Raw genomic sequence first — 27,381 nt, 5'->3', positions numbered from 1 at the left:
GTATTTGTATACACCACCAGGGTAACGCCATGTCATGTACGACTACAAAAGTGGGAACCTAATAGAGTAAGTTATACTTTATGTATGTATATTCTGCCAAAATACATTCTACTGTCATGTAAAACTAAAACAAACAAAAAACCCACAAGTCTGATGAAACCTACTATAAAAAAAATAAGAAAATGTGCAAGACTTATTGGAAATGATGGTGTATGCCTGTAATTCCAATGACTCAGGAAGCTGAGTCAGAAGGATCACAAGTTTGGGGCCAGCCTTGGCAACTTAGTGAGACCCTGTCTCAAAATAAGAAAAATAATAAAAGCACTGGGGATATAGCAAAGTAGTAGAGTGACCCTGAGTTCAATCCCCAGTATCGATTCCCCCTGGAAAGTGCAGACTTACACTCCAAGCCATAAAACTTTGCTAGAAGAAAATTTTAAAAGTCTAAGTGAATGACTCATGTTCATAGATCAGAAAACTAACATTGTTAAGATTGGTAATATTCCCAAGTTGAGCTATAGATTCAACAGAATTTCTATCGAAATCTCAGGCATTTGTGTATCTGGTGGTTTCTGTTTGTTTTCTCAGGAATTGAGAAATTGATCTTAAAAGTCATAGACTTTCAAGAGACTCAGGACTGAGAATAGCCAACTAATCTTAAAATTGAAGAAAAAAGCTAAAGTATTCACTTAGTACAAAGCTAATCAAGATGATATGGTAAAAGACAAGACATACAGATGATATGGTAAAAGACAAGACATACAGATCAGTGGAATAGCATTGAGAGTCAAGAACTATACTTTATGGTCAACTAATTTTTGACCAGAGAAGACAACTTAATGAAGGAAAGAATAACATTTTTGACAAAATGATGCTGAGAAAAGTAGATATTCACATGCAAAGTGCTAAGTCAAACCTTTCTTTAACAGAAAAAAATTAACTCAAAACAGATACAGCTGTATAATAAGAGCTAAAATCATAAAAGTAATAGAAAAATATGACTAAATCTTTGTGGTCTTGGATTAGATGATTGTTTTTAGACATAACATCAAAAGCATAAGTGAAAACTAAAAACTTAACTTGTACAACATGCACAAAACTTTTGTGCATCAGAAACACCATTAAGAAAGTGAAAAGACAGCACAAAGAAACAGATAAAATATTTGGAAACCATCTCTGACAAGAACTTGTATCAGAACATACCAAGAATTCTTACAACTCAACAATAAAAACACAATACAATTAAAAAATGGATAAAGGATTAGAATAGAGATATCTTTAATGAAGATATTAAAATGGTAATAATCATATAAAAATGTTATAATCATGTTCAAGGTCATCAGTCATTACAGAAATGCAAATCAAAATAGTGATATTCTACTTCATACCAACTAGGGCAAGTAAAACAAAAAGATAGCCAATATTGGCAAAGATATGGGGAAACTGGGACTTCCAAACATTGCTGTGGAAATGTAAAGTCAGGTAACCACTTTGGAAATTAGTTTAACAGTTTCTCAAAAGGTTAAAAAGAGCTACTTACTACATGACCCAGAAATTCCACTACTAGTTATACAGATGCAAGAAATGGAAATATATATCCACAAAAAATCTTGTATACAAATGTTCAGAGGAGCATTTTTTACAATAACTAAAAAGTCAACACAACCTACATGTTTACCAACTGATGAATGGATACACAAAATGTGCTCCCACAGAACATTCCAGATGACAGAATGTTATTTTGACAGAAAAGGACTAAAATATCGGCACAAGTTACAACATGGATGAATGTACAACACGGGTAGATGAAAGAAGCCTGTCGAAAAGACCACATATAATTTATTCATTGGAAAATACCCAGAATAAGTAAATGCATAAGGACAAAATTTAGGTTAAAATTTGCCAGAAGCTGGGGAGAAGGAGAAATAGGGAGTGGCTACAAATGGATACAAGACTTCTTCTTGGGACGGTGAGATTTTTAAAAAGTAGATTGTGGTAGTGGCATAATTATGAATAAATTAAAAACCTTTGAAATGTACATTTAAAATCAATGTAAAAGGAGTTAACAATAGAAACATAAATGTAATTAAACAAAAGGTTAAACACACTGAAGTAAAATGATTGCAGGTTTGTCAAAGAGCAAGCTTGGTTATGAACCACATTTATCCAAATCATAACTCTTGTCTAAGGTACACAAATGGACTTCTGTGACTTTTCCCTTTCAGATTTGGTTTTCTTGTTCTTATTCTTTTAAGATTCACATTACAAGAGAATATAAAAGTCTCTTCAATTTTAATCTCTCTAAGAGCTACTAATATTTTAAGAGAACTTTCTGGTTCACCCACAGGAGTGAAGCAGAACAGATATATGCCAGAGGAAGACTGTTAGATGACTCCTCTGCTAGCTCAAATTAAGGCAGGGCGAAGGAAAACTGTTTGCAAAACAGGTCCTCTCTACAACCCAGCAGTCTTGAGTTTCCTTCACTTCCTCCAATGGGAGTCAAAATCCAACATAAATATCCAAAGGCTCTATTTTTAGCAGGAAATAAAAATCATATCTACATTTTGGTCCAGTTTGTTAAAAAGTTTGAATTTAAAGTGAGCCTACAAACCAGTATCAGAGCTGGACACAGTAGTACTCCTGCAATTCCGGCTGCTTGGGAGATGGACAGGAAGATTGCCATGCCAATTCAAGGACAGCCTGGACAACTTAGTGACCCACTCCTCTAAAAAAAGAGTATCATTGAAATGTCACAGTGCATCCCATATTATGTAGAAGATTGTAATTAGTTTAGTATTAATTTAAGTATTAATAATTAAAATGATAGCAATAATAATGATGTTCAGTATCATAGCTATTTTGTTTTTGATTTTGGTATTGGTGATTGGTCCCAGAGGCCCCCTACCACTGAGCTAGATCAATAGCCCTTTTTACTTTTTATTTTGAGACAGGGTCTCACTAAGTTGCTTAGAGCTTCACTTAGCTGCTGAGGCTAGCCTCGAACTTGTGATCCTCCTGCCTCAGCCTCCTAAGTCACAGGATTACAGGCATGCACCACTCCATGCAGGAGTATCACTGTTGACTGTTGAAAGATACAAAGAGTTAAAAAAAAAAAAAAAACTTCTTACAATTAGCAATGTTTGTTATTTGAAAGACCATCTCAATTTAAGGGGTAGTTTTGCTGTCTTTTTATGTAAAGGATGTGTGTGTGTGTGTGTGTGTGTGTGTGTGTGAGAGAGAGCAAGTGCATGCATGTATGTGCACCTATGTGTAACTATTTGTGATTATAAGAGTTTTTTTTTTTAAAGAGAGAGAGAGAAAGAGAGAATTTTAATATTTATTTATTTATTTTTAGTTTTCGGCGGACACAACATCTTTCTTTGTATGTGGTGCTGAGGATTGAACCCGGGCCGCACGCATGCCAGGCGAGCACGCTACTGCTTGAGCCACATCCCCAGCCCTATTACAAGAGTTTTAGAAATCTGGTTCTGTATCACAGTCCCAGATAAAAATTCTTAGAGAATCTGTGTTTTTCTTGATGGTGGTCATGTAACAACACTCTTTCTTTCAACCTAGCATTCTTTTCAAGTGACAAATGAAGGACTAATGTTTAGAGCAAAAAAAGGAAGCCCCTCACTCCTGCTTCTCAGACTGGATAATACAGAGATTGTCTAAATACAGTGGTACTGACAAAGAGTGTAAAAGCTAATCATTGAAACAGCGGTCCCAACTGGAGGTAATTTTGCCCCTCAAAGGATTTTGATGATGTTTAGAGACATTTTTGCTTGTCACAGCTGGTGGCTTCTACTGGAATCTTGTGGATAGGGGAGTAGGAAAGCTACCAAATATCCTATAATGCACAGGACAGCTCCTCTAACACTTGTTCAGTCCTGAGTGTCCACAGTGCTGAGAATGAGAAACCCTTGTCTAAAGCAATTTTGTATCATAAGAAGCTAATGAATCAAAGGGACTATGCGTTATAGTTTCAGAAACAGGGAGATGATAATAACTTGATAGAGCATTCAATACAAGCGATCAGAGTTTAGAAAAGGAGTGGGCTTTGGTGACTCCCCCAAGGTGCCAATCCCAAGCAAAAGCTTGAGCCAGAAACCCAGAAACTCTGTGAGAGAACTTACTCTCCATCTACAGCCAGTTCTCATCACAAGAGACCTGAGTAACCGCATCAAAGGGAGGAAAAGATGTGCTCTGTCTCATATATATATATAAGGATTCCACCAGAAGTTTTGTATAGTGACATTTTAACTGCGCTGGAATGGATAACTTACTTCTTTTGAAATTTATTTTTTAGCTCTAATACTTGTTTAAAATGATCATGCCAATTATTGCTGACACCGCAAGTATAGGAAAATGAAGAAAAAAAGAGATTGTTGTACACACACATAATGATTTCTCTTGACCAAGTCAGACATTGTGGGTTCCCTGTATGGAACAATACCATAAAGATATTAGGTAGTAGGGAAGCAAGTGTGCTAAGCACTCTAGGTGACCTGGAGCTCAGCCTTGCAGGGGACACTGGAGAAGGTTTCTAGTGCAATGTGACATTTTGACCAGATGATTTATTTTTCAGTGCCAGGGATTGAACCCAGGGGTGTTCTACCACTGAGTTACATCCCTGGCCCTTTTCATTTATTTATTTATTTTTATTTTGAGAAGGATTTTGCTGAATTGCCCAGGCTGGCCTTGAACTTGTGATCCTTCTGCCTCCGCCTCACAAACAGCTGGGATCACTCACAGGTGTGTGCCACTGGGCCAGGCTCTTGGCCAAATAATTTTTCAAGTAAAGTTATGAATCACCCAAAACTATTAACAAAAATTTCTATGATTGTTGGCATCGATTATCTTTAATCTCTATAGCAATAACCCAAGTCTGCAAAATGAGTGGTAGCAGCAAATTCAGTGTGTGAATTTCCCTCCCTGTTATCTCCGAGAAGTTCCAGAGGGGCATCTGCATTTGTGCATCCGCCCACGACTGCGACTTTCACTACCTGACACACACACCTCTCTCCTCATCCTCTGCAGCTTAGCAAGAGTGGACATAGGCCTGGCTCTGACTCCCACATTGCAGCTAAAATCAGCCTCTGGTGTTTAGCAAAACTTTATTTAAGGTTTGGAAATAATAGGACAGAATTACAGTTGAGGAGAAGATAAACAACTGAGTTCACTGAGCCTGCTCCAGAGTCTGCAGGTCAGCTGCCTACAGAGTCTCCTACTGACTGGCTCTTTCTTTAGTTCCCTTCTGCTGCCCTGTTATAGGAGCTACTTTACCTCTCCACTCCCCCACCTCCTGGGACAGTTACCAAACAAGTATTTTTCACCAAAGGAAAAATAAAAAGCATAGTCACTAAAGGAAGCAATTTCTGTGAAGTAGTGTGTATTATTTCCTTCTCTCTTTAAAGAGACAATCTGAGTATCTAGCATCTAAAAAGTGATCATGGTAAGACATCTTCTGTGCAACCAGGATCAAGATGAGGAACATTTCTGACATTAATATGTTGAATAATTCAGGTTTTTCTTCAACTTGCAGTTTCGAAAGTACATATTCTCTTTACATTTGAATAACCAATAGCCATTAAATTGCTTTCTGTTTAAAAAATTAAATAAGTTGAAGAAGAATTTTAAGAAGAAAAGAAAAAGCGGAGCTGTTTATTGGAGCTTCCCTGTGCAGAGAAACAGGGAAACTGTTCGTAGATTTGAAATGATGTTTTCCTCTTGTTCACAAGGCATCATAAAAGGCCAGCAATCAATCTCAGAAAACTGTAGTATAGTCTTGGCTATTACTGGCAGGGTGACAGGGATTCTGTCTTCTTCCATCTATCTACTTTAATCTACAACTTTATATTGGAGTCCTGCCTTGAAAAAATTTGAAATGTGAACTCTTTCTGAAGGTCAAGGATAACCTACGGTATCAATGCATTGAGGTGGTCCTTGAATACAGAAAGTAACCACAGGGCTCCTAAAGGAGAATTATTTATAAGTGAATCAGGAGCCTGTCCCAACAAATCAGATTCAGAAACAAGGCCTTCAACTGAAACAAGAATAGTTGTTGCAGATACAGCACATGGCTATCTATATCTCATCTATCAGCTCTATCATTGTAGAAGGAAGCAGAAATGCATGTATGAAATTAAATGAACCCAAATAAGCCAGAGCAGGCAGCTTTGCCATTGGCCCCACCCCACTTGCTCTTTACACAAAAAGATGTTGTATTATTTCCTTCTCTCTTTAAAGAGACAATCTGAGTATCTAGCATCTAAAAAGTGATCATGGTAAGACATCTTCTGTGCAACCAGGATCAAGATGAGGACTATCCTGTGAACTGGTACCACCACTTTAGAAACCGGCAATATATACTCAAACTGAATAAAAGGAAACATTATGTTCCATCAATCAATATTTACATGTCCATAAGTAAATGCAGATATGCATATTATATACTTCCTACATATGCAACAATGGCAGTCTCAGATATATATCCAAGAGAAATGAGTGTATATGTGCAAAACAGGGCAAGTATAAGAATGTTTAGAGAAGTTTTATTTTTAAACTAGAAATGACAAAAATATCTACCAACACATTAATGGGTATATAAATTTTGATATAGTCATGTTGTACAATACTATTTGGCAATAAAAAACCAAAATCATATTATTATGGACAACAATATCAATGGATCTCATAGAAATGATATTGAATGAAAGAATCTAATAGAAAAGAGAATCTACAATATGGTCCCCATACATGAAGTTCAAGAATAAGGAAAAACACAGCTGGAGTTATAGAACACTTGCTTAGTGTATGCACAGTCCTGTTTTGATTCCTGGCATGGCAGAGGGCATATCTCAGTGATAGACAGTATAACACTGATTATGATTGGTAGGTTGAATGGGAGGAAACCAGAGAGGCTTCGGGATATCAAAAACATTTTGTATCTTAATCTTGGTTGTGGTTTTATATAAACATACATATATACCTCTATTGATCTATCTGTTTAGATCTAGATTGATAGATATGTAGGCATATATATATATGTGTGTGTGTGTACATATATTCACTAATCTATACACTTGTGATCTATGTAATATACTGTATGTGAATTTAAAAAATTAAAAACCAGCTGAAGACAATGAGAAATTCCCCACAGCTAGGGAGTCTGGTCTTATGAATCAATTATAATTGTTACACCCTAACAGGTAGCAAAGAAATACCTGTAATGATTCAGAGACATCCATAGACCTGGGTGACTTTTCAAAATGTTCTTCTTGAAGAACTGTAAACTAGTTTTTTTAACTAATAGAGCAGCTGGGAGTCCAGAATATCAAGTGTTGATCCATGTGAAGTGATCTCATTTGTAATGACTAGTCAACCATAGAATCTGTCTAGATTAACTAAGAATTACAACCATGTTGGACCATATCTAATTCAGCACATAACTGATTTTTAAAGAATTACTAATATGATTCAACAACCAGCTGTTATCATAAGACTGAACAACTAATTAAGAAAAACAGCTTGGCTGGTTTCTGTTTTCCAACTTACAGTTCTCTAAAAATTTCCCTTACTGTTGAATACTTCATTTTTCACCTTGGTTTTTCTCTTTTATAAATGCACTTCATGTTGCTGTAGTATCTGACAATGTATTCAAAGAGATAGGATTCAAAGCCAATGAACTTAATCAAAAAAATATTAAAAGGCTTTTGTGACTGATTTTTGAAATAATGTTTTTGCATCTTCCAATAAGCTATGTCTGTGCTTAGGGCAGACAGACAGGGATATAATTTTTCTTTATATATATAGAAAGACAGAACAAGTGATCTAAAAGCAATAATAATACTGCGTTAGCAGCAAAATGGTCATTTGAAGAGGAAAGGATTACTTTGGAGTACCTTGTTTCTACTTGAGAGAATCCCAGCTTCTAAATCTAAATATTTCTTAGTTCCAATCCTGAATTTACCATATATTTATTAGTTGTGTGATTGTGGACAAGTTGCTTAACTTCTCTGAGCCTGAATTTTTTTCATCTATAAGATGGAGAAAACATATCCCTCCATGGTGAGTAGGAAATGTCTTAATACTCTGAGAATGTCTGAAATATACCAGGGAAAAATCGTATGTGTTTCCTTACCCTTGTCCCAGCTAAAAGGCAATTCTGACCCCCTTTTCTCTAATGGTAACATCCAGCTCTTCCCCAATGCATTCATGATAATGCTGATTTTAGATGCAGAATCCGTTGAGCAGCAAACATGAGCTTTTGCATGAGATTCCAGCCAATTGGTAGGGCTAGATTCCTTGCAACTTGTATGTCTAGCAAAATGGATGAAATTTCTAAGATATGCTTGTTTCAGATCTTATTAGCTTATAAGTTAATTGAAAAATGAAATGAAATGAAGATGAAGATCACCAGTCATAACAAATCTTTTGAAGAGGTAGTCATTGACCCATGGTAATTCATTAACAAATAAAAAGCAAATTAAAGAGCATTTATGATATGCTGGAGCTACACCATTGTATTTGAAGGCACAGTGAAGGTAAGAAACATTTTTAGGTTTACGGAACAGCCTGTACACCAAATCAAGGACTGGTTATAATGACCTCATTCACTGTATTTTTACCTTAGGTCCAATTTAATGATAGGGATTCTTCAATAAATAAACTAAAAAGATTTACTGAGAATTATGTACAAAGTACCCAGCAATCTTCCATAAAAGGAAGCCAATACCATTTTAGGAGCCCTCTTGGTAGCAGAGGTTTTGACTTCAGTCTCTGGCTGTTCCTCTCCTGTAGACAGAGGCCACGTTCTTTCCTGGCTAGTAGAATAGCAGCAATGGCCTAAAAGGGAAATCTAAGAGGATTTACACAAATTATGTGGACTTCTCAAAATGCCAGGAGCCAAATCCTCTTAGAACAGTTCAATCATCTCATGGGAAAGTTGTTGCCTACTTCGTTACTGTAGGAATACTAAAATTTGTCAAGAGAAATAAGAAAAGTCCCCAAGGCTGCAAGTGGGGGGATGATCTGCAAATGAACTGCCTGTTATGGAAGGAAGCCCTGGCAACACTAACTAAATGGTCTTGTAAGCCACACAGCCAGCAGGTACTCAGGAAGCACTGGAAGAATGGAATTTAATTGAACTCTCTTTGAGGTGAAGAGGCCAATAAAGTAAGAGTAGTAATTTTAGCTCAAGGCCCTGTGGCTGTTCTTACTTGGTGGCACAAATTACCCTGAATCTTCCCTGGAGTCAGCCATTTTTCTAACCTCATGGAGGCACTTCCTCTCTCCCCCCAGGCTTGATCCATTTCCTTCCTTTCCAATTTTTTTCGCTCTCTGACCCCCATCTCTTCATGGAGTAAGTGATTGCCGATCTAACCACGTTTCCAAAGTATGACATTTTATTAAATGTCTTCTCTTGCCCTGTGTTTTTCCGTTCTCCTGAACAAGGAGCACAGGCACATTTTCCCATGTCCAGTCTTATGTCTTGACCTCCTAGGGCCAACTCTCAAAGGACTGCCCACCTTCCTCCTTCATGTTCAGATGCAGTGTGTTCACAGCTTCTATAGGTGCCAATTGTTTTCATTTGAATTGTACTTTTACTAATCACTTTGCATTTGAGGAAAATTTAGCAGCAAGTGACTTTAAGCTATTTGTGATTCTGCCCCATTTGTACAGTAATGAGATTGTTTGTATGTTCTCCTGCAGAGAAAAATATCTCCGTTAAGGAAGAAATCCTGTTAATTCTCATTCTGCACAGAAACTGGCCCTGGGAGTCATAAACCTAAGAGTTCACAAGTGATCAGCAGCCTGACTCAAATGAATGCCAAATCCTTCTAAGCTGAACATTCAGTTACTGGAAATTGGTAGTAACAATTCCATTCTGATTTCTCTTCTCAATTTTGGCATAGACTCAAGGGATTTGATATCCTTGATTGGAATTCCTTTTCTTTCCCTCCCTCCCTTCTTCCCTCATTTCCTTCCTTCCTTCTTTTCTTTTCTTTTTTTTTTTTTTTTCTTGTTCTTTCCCATTTGCCATTGGAGTACTGTGAGAACATAGTTGGGAATGGTCCTCTGTGATGTATGCACCACTCTGGAGAGGCCAGATGTCCTTACACCAGGGGATCCTGGGCATATTACTGGTCTGAGCTAATAAAATGGCCTTTCCCTCAGGAGTAAAAGGGCAATGAACATATCATAGATTGTCTGTCCAGCTTATAAACAGTGAATTACTGATTTTCCACAGTGAATCATGGAATTGTGTAACCTACATTTCTCACATCCTCCACAAACCATTGCAACTGTCCTTTGTGAAATTCGTAGCTTCATGAGAATATTTATACAGTGGGACAAAAAGTAAGAGTTTTAAAAAACTGATGGGGGGTGGTACTTAAAAATACTTGGACAGAAATATAGCCTGAGAAATGCTGGGAACAGAGGAGTATGAAGAGAGATAAAGTTACCTCCATGGAAAAACTAAAATGTTTAGGACAGGAACATCAGGAAGCAAGATTTTTAAAGACCCACCATGATACAAATAGTCTGAACATGGGTTTTTTGGATTATTTGTAAAAATTATTACTAGTGAATATTATGCTATATTATAATAGTATATATTATTACTATAATAGTAAATATTGTGTTATAATACTGAATATTATTATTATAGTGATGATATATCATGTAAAATGTATTGTATATAATATAAAATATATATTTTATATGTAACATGATATAACAGTATATTATTTTATAATAGTATACTAGTTTATTACACTATTTGTACTATCTTAAAAGATCCACAACTCGCAGAGCATGGTAGTGCATGGGAAGCTGTGGCAGGAGGATCACAAGTTCAAGGTCAGCCTCAACTTAATAAGGCCAGTGACTTATTAACTCCCTAAGCAACTTAGTGAGGTTCTGTCTTAAAAAAATGAAAAATAAAAAAAAATATCAGGGATATAGCTCAGTGGTTAAGTGACCTGGGTTCAATACCTGGTACAAAAAAAAAAAAAAAAAAAAAAAAGACAGAAAAGATTCAGAACTTTAAATGATGCAAAAATGAATGTATGTAATTAAGTTGATTTAAAATGTCAGTGATTAACTGTAGCTATGGTAACTTAAATGTAGCTTTTCACACAAGCAAAAAATAAAGAAACAAAGAAAGAATAGCCAAAAATAAATCAAAAGAGGTAAACTAAGAATTATTCTTATAATGACACACCCACTTGTCCTCTTTTCTGTCTGAACAATATGGTCCAAACTATTACGTGAGATTTAAAATGATAGATCAGGGCACAACAGGGTGTCCATGTGGGGGAGTGCTAACTTGTGTGCATTTTGGAAACTGTGAAGTTAGAAGAATTTGGAATGAATGGAACCAGAAGTAGAGACAGAGCTGTAAATTCATGGGTTTTGAAGTAGATAGACTGTGTGTGTAAGAGAGGGGGAGGGGAGTGAATAGTTAACTAATGCCATCCTTGGCTTCTAAATACCATTCTCCACTAAAAGGAACCAGAGCTTCTTGGAAAAATGGTGGATTTCAGGTCTTAGTCCACATCTTTTTTTTTTTTTTTTTTTCACAGAAAGTAAAGAAATGGTCAAGGAATGTGGAGACATGTCAAAAGAACACAGAAAAAAAAATTGAATGGGCTTTTACATACTAAATTTGGAGTAATTTGAGCATCAGAATAAATAATAATAACAGATTATAACCTATTGAAAAACAATGAATATGTGCTAAAATAAGTAAAGAAATGAATGAACATATGGAAATTTGGAGGAGGAATGGAATATTTACATAGTCTCAAACTCACCCTCCCATTACTTATCAATTACAGGGAAAAAAGAGAAACAGCTTCACAGTGGAGAACCATAGCAGACCTACCTAAATAAGTGATCAGAATTGGCATTATCAGTAATGGGACAATTTGAAATTGTGAGTCATCTAATAGAATATAATGAGACATGGCATCATTTCTGGGATATGCAGAGGTATAATCTAAATCTAATCAGACAAAATGACACACGAAGGATGTTCAACAAAATAACTGACTTGACATCTGATGCATCTAATACAAAGTCATAAAAGGTGAGGAAAGTCTCAGGAACTGTTCCAATTAAAAGGTACTAAAGAGACACGACAACTAAATACAAGACTTGATTCTGAATTGGATCCTTTTGCTGTAAAGGACATTGGGACAAATGATAAAACTTGACTCAGGTGTGAGAATTAGAGGATAGTGAAGCATTGATGTTAACTTCCTGGTTTTGGTGGCAGATTGTAGCTGTAAAAGAGAAAGGCTTTGTTCACAGAAAATATATACTGAAATATTGGGGAGTGATAGAGCCACGTGCCAGTCACGTTCTCTCAAGTAACTCGGGACAACACTTTCTGGTACTGACTTGCAACTTCTCTTTGAGACCATTTAAAAAATGTGGAATAAAATCAGATAGAACATTGTACACAGAGCACACAAAGAGGATCCTTTTAGCTTTTCAAGGAACATCCCAAGGATAAGTAGGAAGGCTTAAATAAATTTGGTCTACACAGATATTATAGATTAAGTATCTGAATTTAAAGATTGGATGTGTTAGTCAGATTTTAATTGCTGTGATCAAAAAACCTGACAAGAACAACTTAGAAGAAGTAAAGTTTATTTTGTGTTCATAGTTACGGATGTTCAGTCCAGGGTCAGTGAACTCCATTGCACTGGGTCTAGGGTGAGGCAGAACATTATGGTGAAATGGCATGGCAGAGAAATACTGCTCACTTCACGGCAGCCAGGAAGAAGAGAGAGAGGGGTAGTGTAGGGGGAAAGCCAGGGACAAGGTATAGTTCCCAAGAGCACATGCCCAGGGATCTACTTCCTCTAGCCACACCCCACCTGCCTATAGTTTCCACCCAGTAGTCCATTCAAATTATTAATCCATCAAGTGGATTAATTCACTGATGAAGTTATGGCTGTCACCTTCCAATCTTTTCACCTTGAATATTCCTGTATTGCCCTGCACATGAGCTTTTATGGGACATTCCAGTTCCAAACCAGAACATTGGCAATGGAGCTCTCTGGTGAACACAGACTGCTTAGGACCTAACTTGGGTCCCTTTTCACAAAATTTCTCAGGTTTTCATCTCTTTACCTCATTCCATTTCACACTAGTGGCAAAGGGACAATATCTATTCTCTTGATTTGCCAAGTTATGAGAAATCTTTGACAAGACCATACTCTGATTGGCCATTAGTATTAAAATGACTTTTCAAATGGAACATCCCGCCCAAATTTACATGTAAATTGTGTAAAGTTGGTTAGCCCGCAAATAAATAGATTTCTGCTTATAAGAAATAAGTACAAACAATTGGGCAAACAATGAACACAATGCTAGAGGCAGTAGAGTGTCCTGGACAGACAGTGTCTACACTGGACATGATGGTGCATGCCCGTAATCCCAGCAACTTGGGAGGCTGAAGCAAAAGGATGGCAAATTCAAGGCCAGCCTCAGCAACTTAATTAAACCCTCACCCACTTAGCAAAACCCTGTCTCATTTTAAAAATAAAAAGGACTGGGGATAGAGGTCAGTGGTAAAGTACCCCTGGATTCAATGCCCAGTATCAATAATTTTTAAAAAAATAAAAAGAGTCTTAGCAGGCAACTCTCAGGGACAAACCTGGCTCTGTCACTTCCCTATGTGCTCTGGGGCATGTCACTCACCTTTGCCATATCTTAGTATTCTCACTTGTAAAAAGGTTTAAGATAAAATGTTCTCTTAAGAGTTTGTGAATGTCAAACACTTAAAATAGTAGCAGGGAGGAGGGTAGATAGTGATTCCTCAATAAATATTAACTAATAGTATTATCTATTAACATTCTAAATATTCACACCTTATGAGTTGGCTATTCCCTTTCTAACCTTTACCTCAGAAAAAAAGAGGAACACCCAAGTATAAGGATGTCCTTTGCAGCAGTGTTTGTAATAAAGGAAAATGTAACCACTGAAATGTCCATAAATCAAAGTTAGTGTAAATATAATAATTCATTCCTTCCATATTTTTTACTGTAATTAACAATCATCATGTCATGATTGTGAAGTAAAAGGCAATTTGGTGTATATACTATGATAGAATGTATGTGGAAAATAGACTAAATCATATTTTATATATTTTTATGACTATATGTAAATACATCTAGTACTTAGAAAAATATCTTGAAGCACATGTCAACAATCGATAACAATTTTGATAACTTTGAGAGAAAGGAACTAGATTAGAGATATTATCAAGAGGAATTTAGCTTTACCTATAATCCTGATTTTCTAAAAGGAAAATGTTTGTATATAATCTGTATAATTCAAGATTGGTAGTGCATTCATACTTTCATGCTGTAGATATAAAATTTTTAAGTACACAATCAATTCTTGAAAAAAGGAAGAGAAGAAAATACTTCAATTTAAAGTATTTAGTTCAAGAGGAATATCAACATATTTTACTCTGAGAAATAATAAATACTATTTGCTCCAGATGATTATCAGCTCTGTGTTTTATAGAGATTAAGAGTGAAAGTTGTCTTCATTTCCTAACCATGCCAACAGATGACAGGAAGCCTAGATGGGAAGGGAGACCAGTCTGGGGGTTGGCAAATACGCAGCGAATCGTCCATGAGGTGCAGTTACAAGGGGTCAATTTCTTAAAAAAAAAAAAAAAAAAAATCATTGGTGCATTATCCATGATGGTAAGGTCCATTTGACAATTTTTCCTTTTGCTTTTGTTGTTGTTGCTGCTGCTGCTGTCACTGGACTAATAAAAGTTTTGTGTGGAGTGGGGGAGGAACGTTGGTCTCATTGAATGACAATCCAAAGCAAATAGGTCAGGCTTTCCCTCCCCTCTGCTCCTCAGCACTGTCAGTACACATTTTAGAATTGGAGCAATGCTGTGGTCATGAAGGAGTGAAGCTCAGACCTTGTCATCCTTATAGGATGCACGCACCAGCTGGCCTTTTGCAGGTTCTACACCAAAAGCCCAAGTTCATTCCGTCTAGGGACAGGAGTAGCAGGTCCCTGAAGGTGAAATGGAGCTGAGCAGTCAACAATGGCCTCAGCTGGGGAGATAGATGCTCTTTATGATGTGGAACCTCTCACTTTTCTCAATTGTGAGATAAGAAGGATAATAGTACCAATAAAGGTAACCAATGCCACATTGACAAAACATTTACAACTCCTAGATCAAAACAAAACAAAACATTTAGAGGTGGGTGCAGTGGTGCATGTCTATAATCCCAGCAGTTGAGAAGGTTGAGGCAGAAGGATCACAAGTTTGGGGCCAGCCTTAGCAGCTGAGTGAAGCCCCAAGCAATAGTGAGACTCTATCTCCAAATAAAAAATAAGGACTGGAGATGTTAGTGATAAAGTGTCTCTGAGTTCAATCATCAGTACCATACTCTCTCCAAAAAAAGAAAAAAAAAATATGCCTCCACATCACTCACTGGACTAATGGACCATGAATAGATGTCCTTTGGAAAAATTAAACAACATTTTTAGTAGTTACTTGACCTGAGAATTTGTGCCAAATGCAATGGTGACAAAAATTTCATATACTGCTTGTGTTTTTATTTATAAAAGTCGAAATCCTACTTTTTTGAAGACAGAAGAATGTGAGATAGAACAATTGATAATATATCCACAATAGAGTCTAGAGTTAAGAGATTTCAAAAATACAATACTGTGTTGTGTAATCAAATGCCTATCAGATTGATTTTAAGATTAAGGTGTGGTTGGACCCAGTGGCACACATCTGTAATCCCAGTGGCTTGGGAGGTTGAGGCAGGACGATCTGGAATTCAAAGTCAGCCTCAGCAAAAGCAAGCAGTGAGATCCTGTCTCTAAATAAAATACAAAATAGAGCTGGGGATGTGGCTCAGTGGTCAAGTGCCCCTGAGTTCAGTCCCCGGTATTCCTCCTGAAAAAAAAAAAAGATTAAGGTGTGAGCAAAAATTACACATTCTGGGATTCCAGAGTTCTGTGATGGGCTCCAGTGGAAAAACAGGATGGAAGAAGCCAGAAGCCAGGGGCTTTGGTGCGAAGCAGACATAAACATCCAGAGTAGTCTCAGAGAAACGCTGAGCTTGAGAAGCAATGGCCAGTCTCTTGAATAGAACTGGAACCTATGCTCTGTCCAGGTTCTATCTAGGAATGGCTTGCCCTACCCCTCCCTGCCCCTAAGAAATTATTCAAGGATTCTGGGAATTTTCTTCTGGAAAAGTAGCTACTGGTTGGAGTTTGGAAGTTGGGTGTCATGAGCTAAGGGTTACAAACAGCTCATTTTACTTTTTTTGTGTGTGGGGGGGGAGTAGCAGGGATTGAACTCAGGGGCACTCAACCACTGAGCCACATTCCCAGCTCTATATTGTATTTTATTTAGAAATGGGGTCTCACTGAGTTGCTTAGTGCCTCATCTTTGCTGAGGCTGGCTTTGAACTCGTGATCCTCCTGCCTCAGCCTCCCCAGCCACTGGAATTACAGGAGCACCCGGCTGGCTCATTTTACTTTTTCAATCTTGAATTTTGCAAGCTCCATGGGCAACTGATCTGTAATTTCAGGGAATTGCAAGGGCTAGCGTGAACTGCTTCCAGAGAGAATGTGATGTACTTGGCACGTATTCACCCACTATAAAATGTAGAGGACTCCATCTCCACCTGAGTCTAGTAACTCCCTGACCTCAGCATCAACACAGATTAGCATCCACTGTGACTCATTTTATCACAGCACAGTGATCTGTGGTTTTAGTAACTTAGTTCAGCAGCCCTGATGCAGGTGCCAGTAGTGTGTCCTGGGGGCTCTGCAAAGCACAGAAGCAGTCTAGCCCTGGATGCCTGCCTCATATCAGCCCCAATGAATGATCATTTCCACAGAAGGATTTTCTCTTTAGCCACCCCCCTCAAGTTTCCTAATGCAAAATCCACACTGTCAGAAAATTCTGCTGTGCAATGAGATGCATACTCTCACCCCTGTGAATTTGGGTGAAAATGGGACAATGGAGTGAAGAAGGTCCAGGGAAGGTCTGTTTCCAGGATGTACCCCATGCTGATCTGGCAGCTGCTGTTTCACTGGTTTAAAATGAATGGTACGGGGCCTTTCCCAGAAAATGTCTTAATTCTAATTTCTCTGAGGGGTCTACTGTGAAACACTAATGGCCAAAATAAAAGCACTGCTACCAGGCCTTCCAGAGAGTGGGGTTTGGCTCCAGGAGTCTCCTCAATGCAGCCTCTTCAAGCAAGTAGACTACAGATGTGGCACCCATAGGGGACAGAGGGCTGTGAGTGGGGGAACACTGAGGTTTAAAAAACAATTCTATAAACTGGACCCACTGTGCTGACCCCCACATGCTTTCTTTTCTAAGGAGCAGTTTACCCGCAGTCCTGCCTAACTTCAGTGAACAGGACATATTACATTCCACAACAAACTACCTGTTATCTGCAAGAGAAATGCAGATCCAAACTAATTCTGATAAGAGGAACAGAAGGTACCTGGAAGGGAGAGAATCGGTGACCTTTACACAGACAAGATCCCAGAACTCTGGGAGATAAAGATAATTCTGCCCATCCATACAATCTGTAAGAATAGGTTCAATTAGAAATAGCTGGTCAGCATGGGCCAAAGTGACCTAGAATTGTCATGGCAGTGGGGATTCAAAAGTCTGATGTGGCCTTGTCATCCAGTCAAATGTCAAGAGGTGAACTTGGGCAGGACTAGGACTCTTTGTAAACTCCCCTGGGATCTCAATAAAACTAGAGTGCAGAAGAGGCATACTGTCCCTCTTCTCTCTGAGAGGACCCAGTCTCTCCCTTAAGAGTGTCCCCTTTCTCCTTTCCCATCCCTTTTAATAAACTCATGCCTGTAACTCTCAGGGACTTGTCTGAAAACTTTATGACTTGATTGCAAGAATTTGGGTTTGAAGGGGGCTTTCATGCTGCCTCAGTTTCTCAAAAGACCCCAGCCCTGTAACAGTACCTCTATATTACAATTGCTTTAAATAGTTAACTAAATATTTTTTTTCATTTTTTGCTATAATTCTATTCTAGATCTCTTTCCTAGTTATATCAAAGAACTATAAGAAAATTCATATTTAAATAATACAGTATAGACAGTAAAATCTTAAGGGTAAATAAGAAGAATTGGTTATGTCTACGGAGCACCTTTATATACTTCTAAATAGTTCTATTTAGAGCTCTCAATATCCCTGAGAGACTTTGGAAACAAAATATTTGAAGCTAGAAAAAAAAGTCTAGGGGTTACCTGCCCAGGCCCCTACCCGAGACAGAAATTCCAGTTTAACCACTCCCCAAAGTGGTCATGGACCCACAACGGCTCACTCCAGCTCTCAAGATCTCAGGGTTTTCTTAGATAGCGGGGAATGCAACAGATTTCTTTAAATTGCTTCAAAATCGGCATTCCTCTGTTTCTACCTGTTGCATTTCTATTCTGCTGCATAGCATAGCAGGAAAAAGCCAAATGTATGTGGGTGGCCATTGTGTTGGGTGGCCATCATGCTGGGTGGCCATTGTGCTATGCATCCCTGCACCCTCTTCATTCCCTCTCCAGCTAAATGCCACCCAAACTTCCCTTTTCTGGGATAGCCACAGATTTTGCTTAAAGAACATGGGTTCAAAAACTTTTCTCATCCTGCTTGTTTTAATCCAAATGCTTTTTCTGAAACACCTGCCTCAAACAAACTTGGTTAGTGGCTGGTATACAACTGCTATACATTTCACTTGTTCTTGACTCCGATTGAGGTCACAATCAATTAAATCTCTAATTTTCACACGTGTTATTAAGCCTTCCCCCTTTTTTTGGTCCATTTTATGGTTGCAAGGTTGATTCTCTGGGCTTTGGTCTGAAATTTTATACTTATCACCAATGAAATATGTTTGATTCTTTCAATAATCTTTGGATTCTGATTCTGTTATATACCATGTTCTAGCTTTTATTTTTTTTAACTCTCAAATTTTAATTACAGACTATCAATGTTTATTGTTTGACAAATTGATTAGTTGACATGGATCTAAGTATTATCACCTCTGCTTTTCTAGAGCACAAATATTTTTAAAATGTCTGGAAAGAATTATCAAGTGAATTATCCATTCAACAAACATTTATTGAGCACTTACTGTATGTTGGACACATAGTGCTAGGATTTAACAGAGAACTGTTATAAGGTCTTTGCCCTTATATTTAAGAAGAGACAATAAGTGAATATTTTGCAGGATGCGGTTTGTTAAAAAACAAAGATGTTGGAGAGAAAGAATAATTTATAGAGGAGTTACTTTAGATGGAGAGAGGGAACGTGTCTTCTCCAAAAAGGTGGAAAGTAGGTGAGGCAGCCTTCAGGAAGAGGGATAAGCAAATGGAAATTCTTGGAGACAGGTAGGAGTGTGAGCAGCATGTCCAGGTCCTGAGATTTTGTAATCTAGTTGGGTTTCTGTCTCTCTGATTCTGGTACTTGGCCCCGAGCACAGGACTTCTTAGGTTTGCTCATGGCTCTTTGTGCCAGAACACTGGGAGAAATTTTCTCCCAGAACATAACCCCTCTCTAGTCCACGCCTGGCACATTCCGGCACTGGTGGTCTTTTACAGGCTATTTCAGAGGGGTTTTCATTTCAAAGGGCACATGAAAACAATAATCATAGGCTGAACAGGCACAGGAACAATGCAAAGCACAACCAGAGAATACTTTCCAGAACTTCCTGTGGCTACCAAAATCACAGAGGCTCAAGTCTCTTATGTAAAATGGCATAGTACTTGCATATAACCTGTGCACATTCTCCCATAGACTTATTTTATTCTGGTAATGGGGATTGAACCTGGGGGGGACCTTAACCACTGAGCCACATCCTCAGACCTTCTTTATATTTTATTTAGAGACAGAGTCTTGCTAAGTTGCTTAGGACCTTGCAAAGTTGCTGAGGCTAGCTTTGAGATCCTCCTGCCTCAGCTTCCCAAGCTACTGGGATGTCAGGCATGTGCCACTATGCTCAGCTCCCACAGACTTTATATCATCTCTAGATAACTCATAATACCCAATGCAATGTAAATACTATGCCAATAGTTGTAATACTGCATTGTTTTGGAAATAACTATAACTATAAACTATATATATATATATATATATATATATATATATATATATATATATACACACATTTATAAATGTATTCAGAATATGTATAAATATTCTGAATATATATGTGTGTGTATATATATTCAGCACAAGTGTAATTTTCCCCAAGACATTTTTATTCATGGTTTTCTGTAGATGCAGAACCCATTGATATGAAGGGCTGACTCTAGCCCCTTTTGAAAAGTCCCATTTGCTTAAAGAGCTCTGTGTGTGCTTAAGTGTGGGTGCAAGCCTGTGCACTGCTCCTACCTCACAGTACGAGCGTGTCCTTGTGGCCATGGTCCTCTGGATATCCTTATTTCTTACTTTTGATCCATGTCATACAGAAGTGCCAACTCTGTTTAGGTTGTGTATATCCCCCTGACTCAATCTGGTCAGATCATATGACTTAAGAAATTTATCGATGCCTTCACTATCTTCTATTTTATTGGAGTATAAGGATTCAAAATAATTTCTGATTATCTTCTATATTTCTGAAGTGTCTGTTGTGATATTGCCTTTTTCATCCCGTATGCTAGTAATTTGAGTTCTCTCTCTTCTTCTCTTCGTTAGCATGGCTAAGGGTCTGTTGATCTTATTTATTTTTTCAAAGAACCAACTTTAATTTTGTCAATTTTTTCAATTGTTTCTTTTGTTTCAATTTCATTGATTTCAGCTCTGATTTTAATTATTTCTTGCCTTCTACTACTTTTGCTGTTGTTTTGCTCTTCTTTTTCTAGGGTTTTGAGATGAAGTGTGAGTTCATTTATTTGTTGGTTTTTTCTTTTTTTAAGGAATGAACTCCAAGCAATAAATTTTCCTCTTAGAACTGCTTTCATTGTGTCCCATAGATTCCGATATGTTGTGTCTGTGTTTTCATTTATCTCTAAGAATTTTTTAATTTCCTCCTTGATGTCTTCTGCAACCCATTGATCATTCAGTAACATACTGTTCATTCTCCAAGTGATGCAGGATTTTTCCTTCCTTCTTTTATCGTTGATTTCCAGTTTCATTCCATTATGATCAGATAGGATGCATGGTATTATCGCTACTCCTTTATAATTTCTAAGAGTTGCCCTGTGACATAATATATGATCTATTTTTGAGAAGGATCCATGTGCTGCTGAGAAAAAAGTGTAACTGCTTGATGTTGGGTGGTATATTCTATATATGTCAATTAAGTCTACGTTATTAATTGTATTATTGAGTTCTATAGTTTCTTCATTCAACTTTTGTTTGGAAGATCTCCAGCAGTCAGAGAAATGCAAATCAAAACCACCCTAAGATACCATCTCACTCCAGTAAGATTGATAGCCATTATGAAGTCAAACAACAGCAAATGCTGGTAAGGATGTGGGGAAAAGGGTACACTTGTACATTGCTGGTGGGACTGCAAATTGGTGCAGCCAATTTGGAAAGCAGTATGGAGATTCCTTGGAAAGCTGGGAATGAAACCACAATTTGACCCAGCTATTCCCCTTCTCGGACTGTTCCCTAAAGACCTTAAAAGAGCGTACTATAGGGATACTGCGACATCGATGTTCATAGCAGCACAATTCACAATAGCTAGACTGTGGAACCAACCTAGATGTCCTTCAATAGATGAATGGATAAAAAAAAATGTGGCATTTATACACAATGGAGTATTACTCTGCACTAAAAAATGACAAAATCATGGCATTTGCAGGGAAATGGATGGCATTAGAGCAGATTATGCTAAGTGAAGCTAGACAATCCCTAAAAAACAAATGCCAAATGTCTTCTTTGATATAAGGAGAGCAACCAAAAACAGAGCAGGGGGGAAGAGCATGAGAAGAAGATTGACATTAAACAGGGACGAGAGGTGGGAGGGAAAGGGAGAGAGAAGGGAAATTGCATGGAAATGGAAGGAGACCCTCATTGTTATACAAAATTACATATAAGAGGAAGTGAGGGGAAAGGGGGAAAAACAAGGGAGAGAAATGAATTATAGTAGATGGGGTAGAGAGAGAAGATGGGAGGGGAGGGGAGGGGAGGGGGGATAGTAGAGGATAGGAAGGGCAGCAGAATACAACAGACACTAGTATGGCAATATGTAAATCAGTGGATGTGTAATCAATGTGATTTTGCAATCTGTATACGGGGTAAAAATGGGAGTTCATAGCCCACTTGAATCAAATGTATGAAATATGATGTCAAGAACTATGTAATGTTTTGAACAACTAATAATAATAATTAAAAAAAAAAAAAAGAAGTGCCAACTCAGCCCCAAAGTCATCTGGAAAATGAATCCCCAGGTCTAGTGATAGCAGCCTTTTACTCAGATTAGCTTTGGCTTCCAATTTTCATCCTTCACAGACCATATTAAATAATGAGAACACCAGCCAAAAAGGAACCGCCCAGGGGGTTCTTCTCAGACGTCCTTGATGCAGAATAAATATGACAAAACCTTGGCCAGAATAAAGAGATGTGAGTAAAAACCTAGTAAATATGTGTTTCCCCAAAGCAGACAATATAAAATAATGTGTACTTAAGTTAACAAGGCATGTTTTGATTCTAGTAACAGCCTGAGAACAGTCTGAGCCTCCTTCCCTCCCTCTGTGGAGACTGTCGGAGGGCGTCTGGATGTCTCGTGCACAGTACATGGGAGCTGATGGAGAGCAGTTACATTCAGGTCAGAGAGGAGCATGTGCTCTTTCCACCATTCACTCTTCTGCCTGGGAAGTGATGGAAATATGAGGTCAGCAAGACCTGTCTTAAATTGAGCATCTTCCATTCATCATGTAAAACTACTTATCCTTGCTAGCCCTGTGTCCCTTTTATGACTTCAGGGGACCACAGGATTTAAACCCTGAGTTTCTGCCTCCAAATCCCACTTCAACATGCTCAACTCAGTACCACGGAGGGAACTTGTCTTCATGCTGCTTGTCAGGTTTAAACAAAAGAGCTTCAGGTTTTTCTTTTATAAACCCACGACCCTCAGACACCCAGTTAAACATGAGGACAAATTGAGTCTTTGTGTTTTGCAACAAATCAAATGTTCTTATTTTCTGAGATATGGGAGGCAATAATATTTGTGTGGTCACTTAATTATTGCATATCTCTCTTACTAGATTGAAAACTCCACAAAGATGGGGACCACATTTATTTTTGCTCATCATTGTATCCTCAACACCAAGCATGGTGGCCAAAATTGAAAACCATGAGTATTTTTTTTAATGGAAGCAGTAATATGCTTATGATTGAGTGAACCATAACAAACAAATAAAAAAAGTTTCAGGTAGGGACTTGATAATTTTTTAAGTACAACTTACAGCAAAGTCAAAAAGGAAATAGAACTTTTCAACGATATCCTCAACTTTTTCTCCTGTGTTAAATGACAGCTGTTTTAGAAGATAAAACATCAGAATTAAGATTCAGACAAGGACAGCTATACAGGATGAAGTCTTCCAGGTAAAATATTGATTCTTGCTCTTAAATATGGCTGCTTTTTTTTGGTTGTGATTTGTAAAAATAAAACTATAAAAATTGTGTGCTATATGTGTAATATGAATTGTAATGCATTCTGTTGTCATATATAACAAATTAAAATTTAAAAAATTAAGAAGAAAACTATAAAACTCATGAGCAAAATTTTCTACAAACAATTTTAAAAATTAAAAATCCAAAAGGAAATATATTGAATGTGAGTAAAAGGATTGAATAGTAAAAATGTAAAAATAGGAGAAATAAAAACATGAAACACGAAAACTCAAAATCATTCATCCTCATGGCCACTGGGTGGCGGTAAAGGCTAGTGTTAGTCCATAAATTTACCAATGTCAAAGTGAAATAAGTACTTTTTTTCCCCCTTATACTGAATATTGAACCCAGGGCCTCATGCATGCTAAGCAAGCACTAACATACATTCTCAATCCTTTTTTTTACAAATTCTGTTTTGATTCAGGGTCTTGCTAAATTGCTGAGGCTGGCTTTGAACTTTCCATCTCCCTGCCTCAGGGTCTCAAGTAGCTGGGATTAGAAGCCTGTGCCACCAAACTCAGTGAAAGTAAGTCTTTATATGCAAAACCCCTTTCCTTCATTTGATTTCCATAACACCTCTGTGAGGAATGCAGTGTGGTATTGTTATCCTTTAAAAGCACAAAGCTTAGACATCATTACACACAAGAAACTGCCTCTCAGGAGATTCCTAACAAATTTTAATGGAGCTTTTCACTTTAAAATGGCCCATTCACTTTGGAGCCACATGTTTTAAAGTTATTAACTGGTGAACTTTGGTTCCCTTCTCCCGTTACAAGAGTCTACCTCATAAAAAGGCAATCTCTATGGAAGAGAAACCAAAATAGCTGGCCCATTTCTTCTCTGTGGCGGCTCCTTTGCTGGCTGCTCAGTAAATAAGGCTCCATGATGCTGACAGGAGGAGGCCTGAGGAAGAGAGAGGGAACTTGTGTCAGAAACAGCGGGTCCCCATCCTGCCCTTCCACCTACTCCACAGATCAGTCCTTTATGATTTCAGAGCGTTTAGGGTATGTCATCATACCCTAAAAGAGAATAGAAATCTGTTATCTGTTTGACTCTCTAGCCGGATAAGAAGATAAGATGAGTTAATATGTGGTAACATAATTTACTCTGGGAATGTATGTGGTCACTACTTCTTTGAAAGCCTACTCCACCGTCATTCACATTCATAGTGCTCCAACCAAAAGCCCCTAGGGAAGCTTCTCTTGGCCCCTTGAACCATAAGGTGTCTGTCCTGGACTCTAAACTTGATGTGCCTGTAGTCTACCTATTTATTAATTAGCTAATCATGTGCCTTCATATTCTTGGACATTTCCTATTAGCCTCACAGTTTCAGCTTTCATATTTAGGTTGCCAATCATCTAATGTTTATTTTTCAATGCCATGTGAAGTACAGCTCCAACTTATTTTCCATTTCCTAGGATTATTTGCAAAATGATGTAGTTTCCCAATTAATTTAGGGTGCCACTATTCTCATACAATGTGTGCTGTCCCATGCCCCATTTATCTATTTGTCTGTCAATATGTCAATGGCATGCTGTTTTAAATACTGTTAATGTCTTTATAATGTCTTAAGATCAGTTGATCTGGCTTCTCCTCTCTACTGTCCACTTTGTATTGTAATGCATCTATTCTTTCACATCAGTTTTAATGAAATATTTGTATGTCTTACTGTTTCATATACATTCTTGAGTATATTGATTGAACCCAAAGGAGTTCTACTACTGAGCTACATCCCCAGACCTTTTTAGTTTTTATTTGGGGACAAGATCTTGCTAAATGTTCGTGCTGCTTTCAAACTTGCAATCAATCCTCTTTCCTCATCCTCCTGAGTCACTGAGTTTACAGATATGTGCCACTGTGCCCAGCTCTTTCACAAACATTTGACAATTATTTGTCCTATTCCACAAAAACTATCCCTTCAGGATATTCACTGGGAATCTATTGAAACCTATAGATAAATTTTGGAAAAATCAATATATTTGCAATGTTATAACATTCTATCAACATAATATATCTTTTTTAAACAGCTAATCCCTTTAATAAAGGTGCTCTTTTATCTCTCTATAAAATGTTTACATATTTTGTTAGGCTAATCGAGTCCTTGATATTTCACCATTTTTTTCTGTAACTATAAACAAAAATATGTTTTTCCCATTATGGTTTCTAACTTACTCCTGGACAGAAGCATAGATTATCGGTTTTTGAAGGTCAGTGCTGCTTGAGGGCCCTTTGCTGAACTTCTCAATTAGGCTTACTGTTTGTTGAATCTCCTCTCTCTCTCTCTGTCTCTCTCTGTCTCTCTGTCTCTCTCTCTGTCTCTCTCTCTCTCTCTCTCTCTCTCTCTCTCTCTCTCCAGTGTGTGACTTTCATTTACATAAAGCTTCAAGAATGGGGAAATGATGATTTAGACTTTATTTAATACCATCTTTCATATCCCCTACTTAAATTATGTGTTTGTATGTAAGATTAGCCAGGTAGGGAACAACTCAATTTCTGGGATTTAATTTCTTTTAAAAAATCCTTTAAAATCTCTATGAAAGTCAATTCAAATAAACATACACATTGAGATGTGTTAAAAAAAAAAAAAAAAAAAAAAACCAAAAACCCTGACTTCTACTAAGTAACAAAATTCAATGGGACAATGTGCTAAGAAAGTCTTAAAAGACTCCCAGAGACCGCAGGTTCTAAAATAAAAGTCTCCATCAATACAAATTAATAATAATTTAAAGAATAATTAAAAGACTCCATAAAACCAAGATGTGGAGTCACTAACTGAAATGTTCTATCTTATTTTTCATTATTTGCTCTGAGAAGCAGGAAAGGTGTGTGTGTCTAAGGATCAGAGGGCACCTGGCTGTCTTCAAAGCTTTTACAGATGAACACTGAGAGTGTTCATTGAAAGGTGTGTTTTAAGTTACAAAATGCCATGAGGTCTAAAGTCCTCAGCTCCATAGTTGAGTGCCAGTAGCACCATCATTTATCTGCTTGTTAGAGATTACCATACATCCGCATCCCTGGCACATGCTACCTCAGATCTTCTACAATACAAAATAAGTGATTCTAGTACCAATTGGGGAAAGAAGTAGTCAAGGTTCTGAGAGAATAAAAAATAGGAAGGGTTTCAAAAGCCAGAGGTTTTCTAACTTACTATGCTTCCTCCTTTACCTCAATATTTTCTTGGCTTCATGATCATTGCAACTCAGGACAGCTTGGCCACACTGATTCCTTGTCCTTTTATGAAATGACAATTTTTCAGATTATCGTAGACATATCCCATTTTCCCTGTGAGAGCGAATAGTCTGCTATAAAGGGAGCCTAGCAAATGATTCTTGCACACTAAGAGCCTACTCATCTCCTTTCCAAAACTGGTTAGGGAATTCTGATGGAAGTTGGGGCTACCAGCTATGTGAACATCATTAGAAGCCAGAGATACACTCAACTTGAGAGGGGTGGACTTTGTGTCATTTAATGCCAAATGGTTATTCCTAGTAGAAGTCCATTCCTTTCACCTATGCAAAGAATTTTTAATCCTCAACATTTAGAAGTGTGTGTGTGTGTGTGTGTGTGTGTGTGTGTCAGAGATAAGGAATGAACAAGGAAGTGGGGAAAACTCATTGAATTTTACATAATTGCATGTGAAATCAGACTAAAAATTTTAGATGTTTCTGGGCACAGACTCATTTTATCTTATTGTCATGTTCTGGTATGATGTGCAAGCTGGTTCC

The sequence above is a fragment of the Marmota flaviventris genome, chromosome 6, assembly GCF_047511675.1.
Source record: "Marmota flaviventris isolate mMarFla1 chromosome 6, mMarFla1.hap1, whole genome shotgun sequence".
NCBI lineage: Eukaryota > Metazoa > Chordata > Mammalia > Rodentia > Sciuridae > Marmota > Marmota flaviventris.
The sequence above is the reverse complement of the archived record's forward strand: the minus strand, read 5'-3'. Positions refer to the sequence as shown.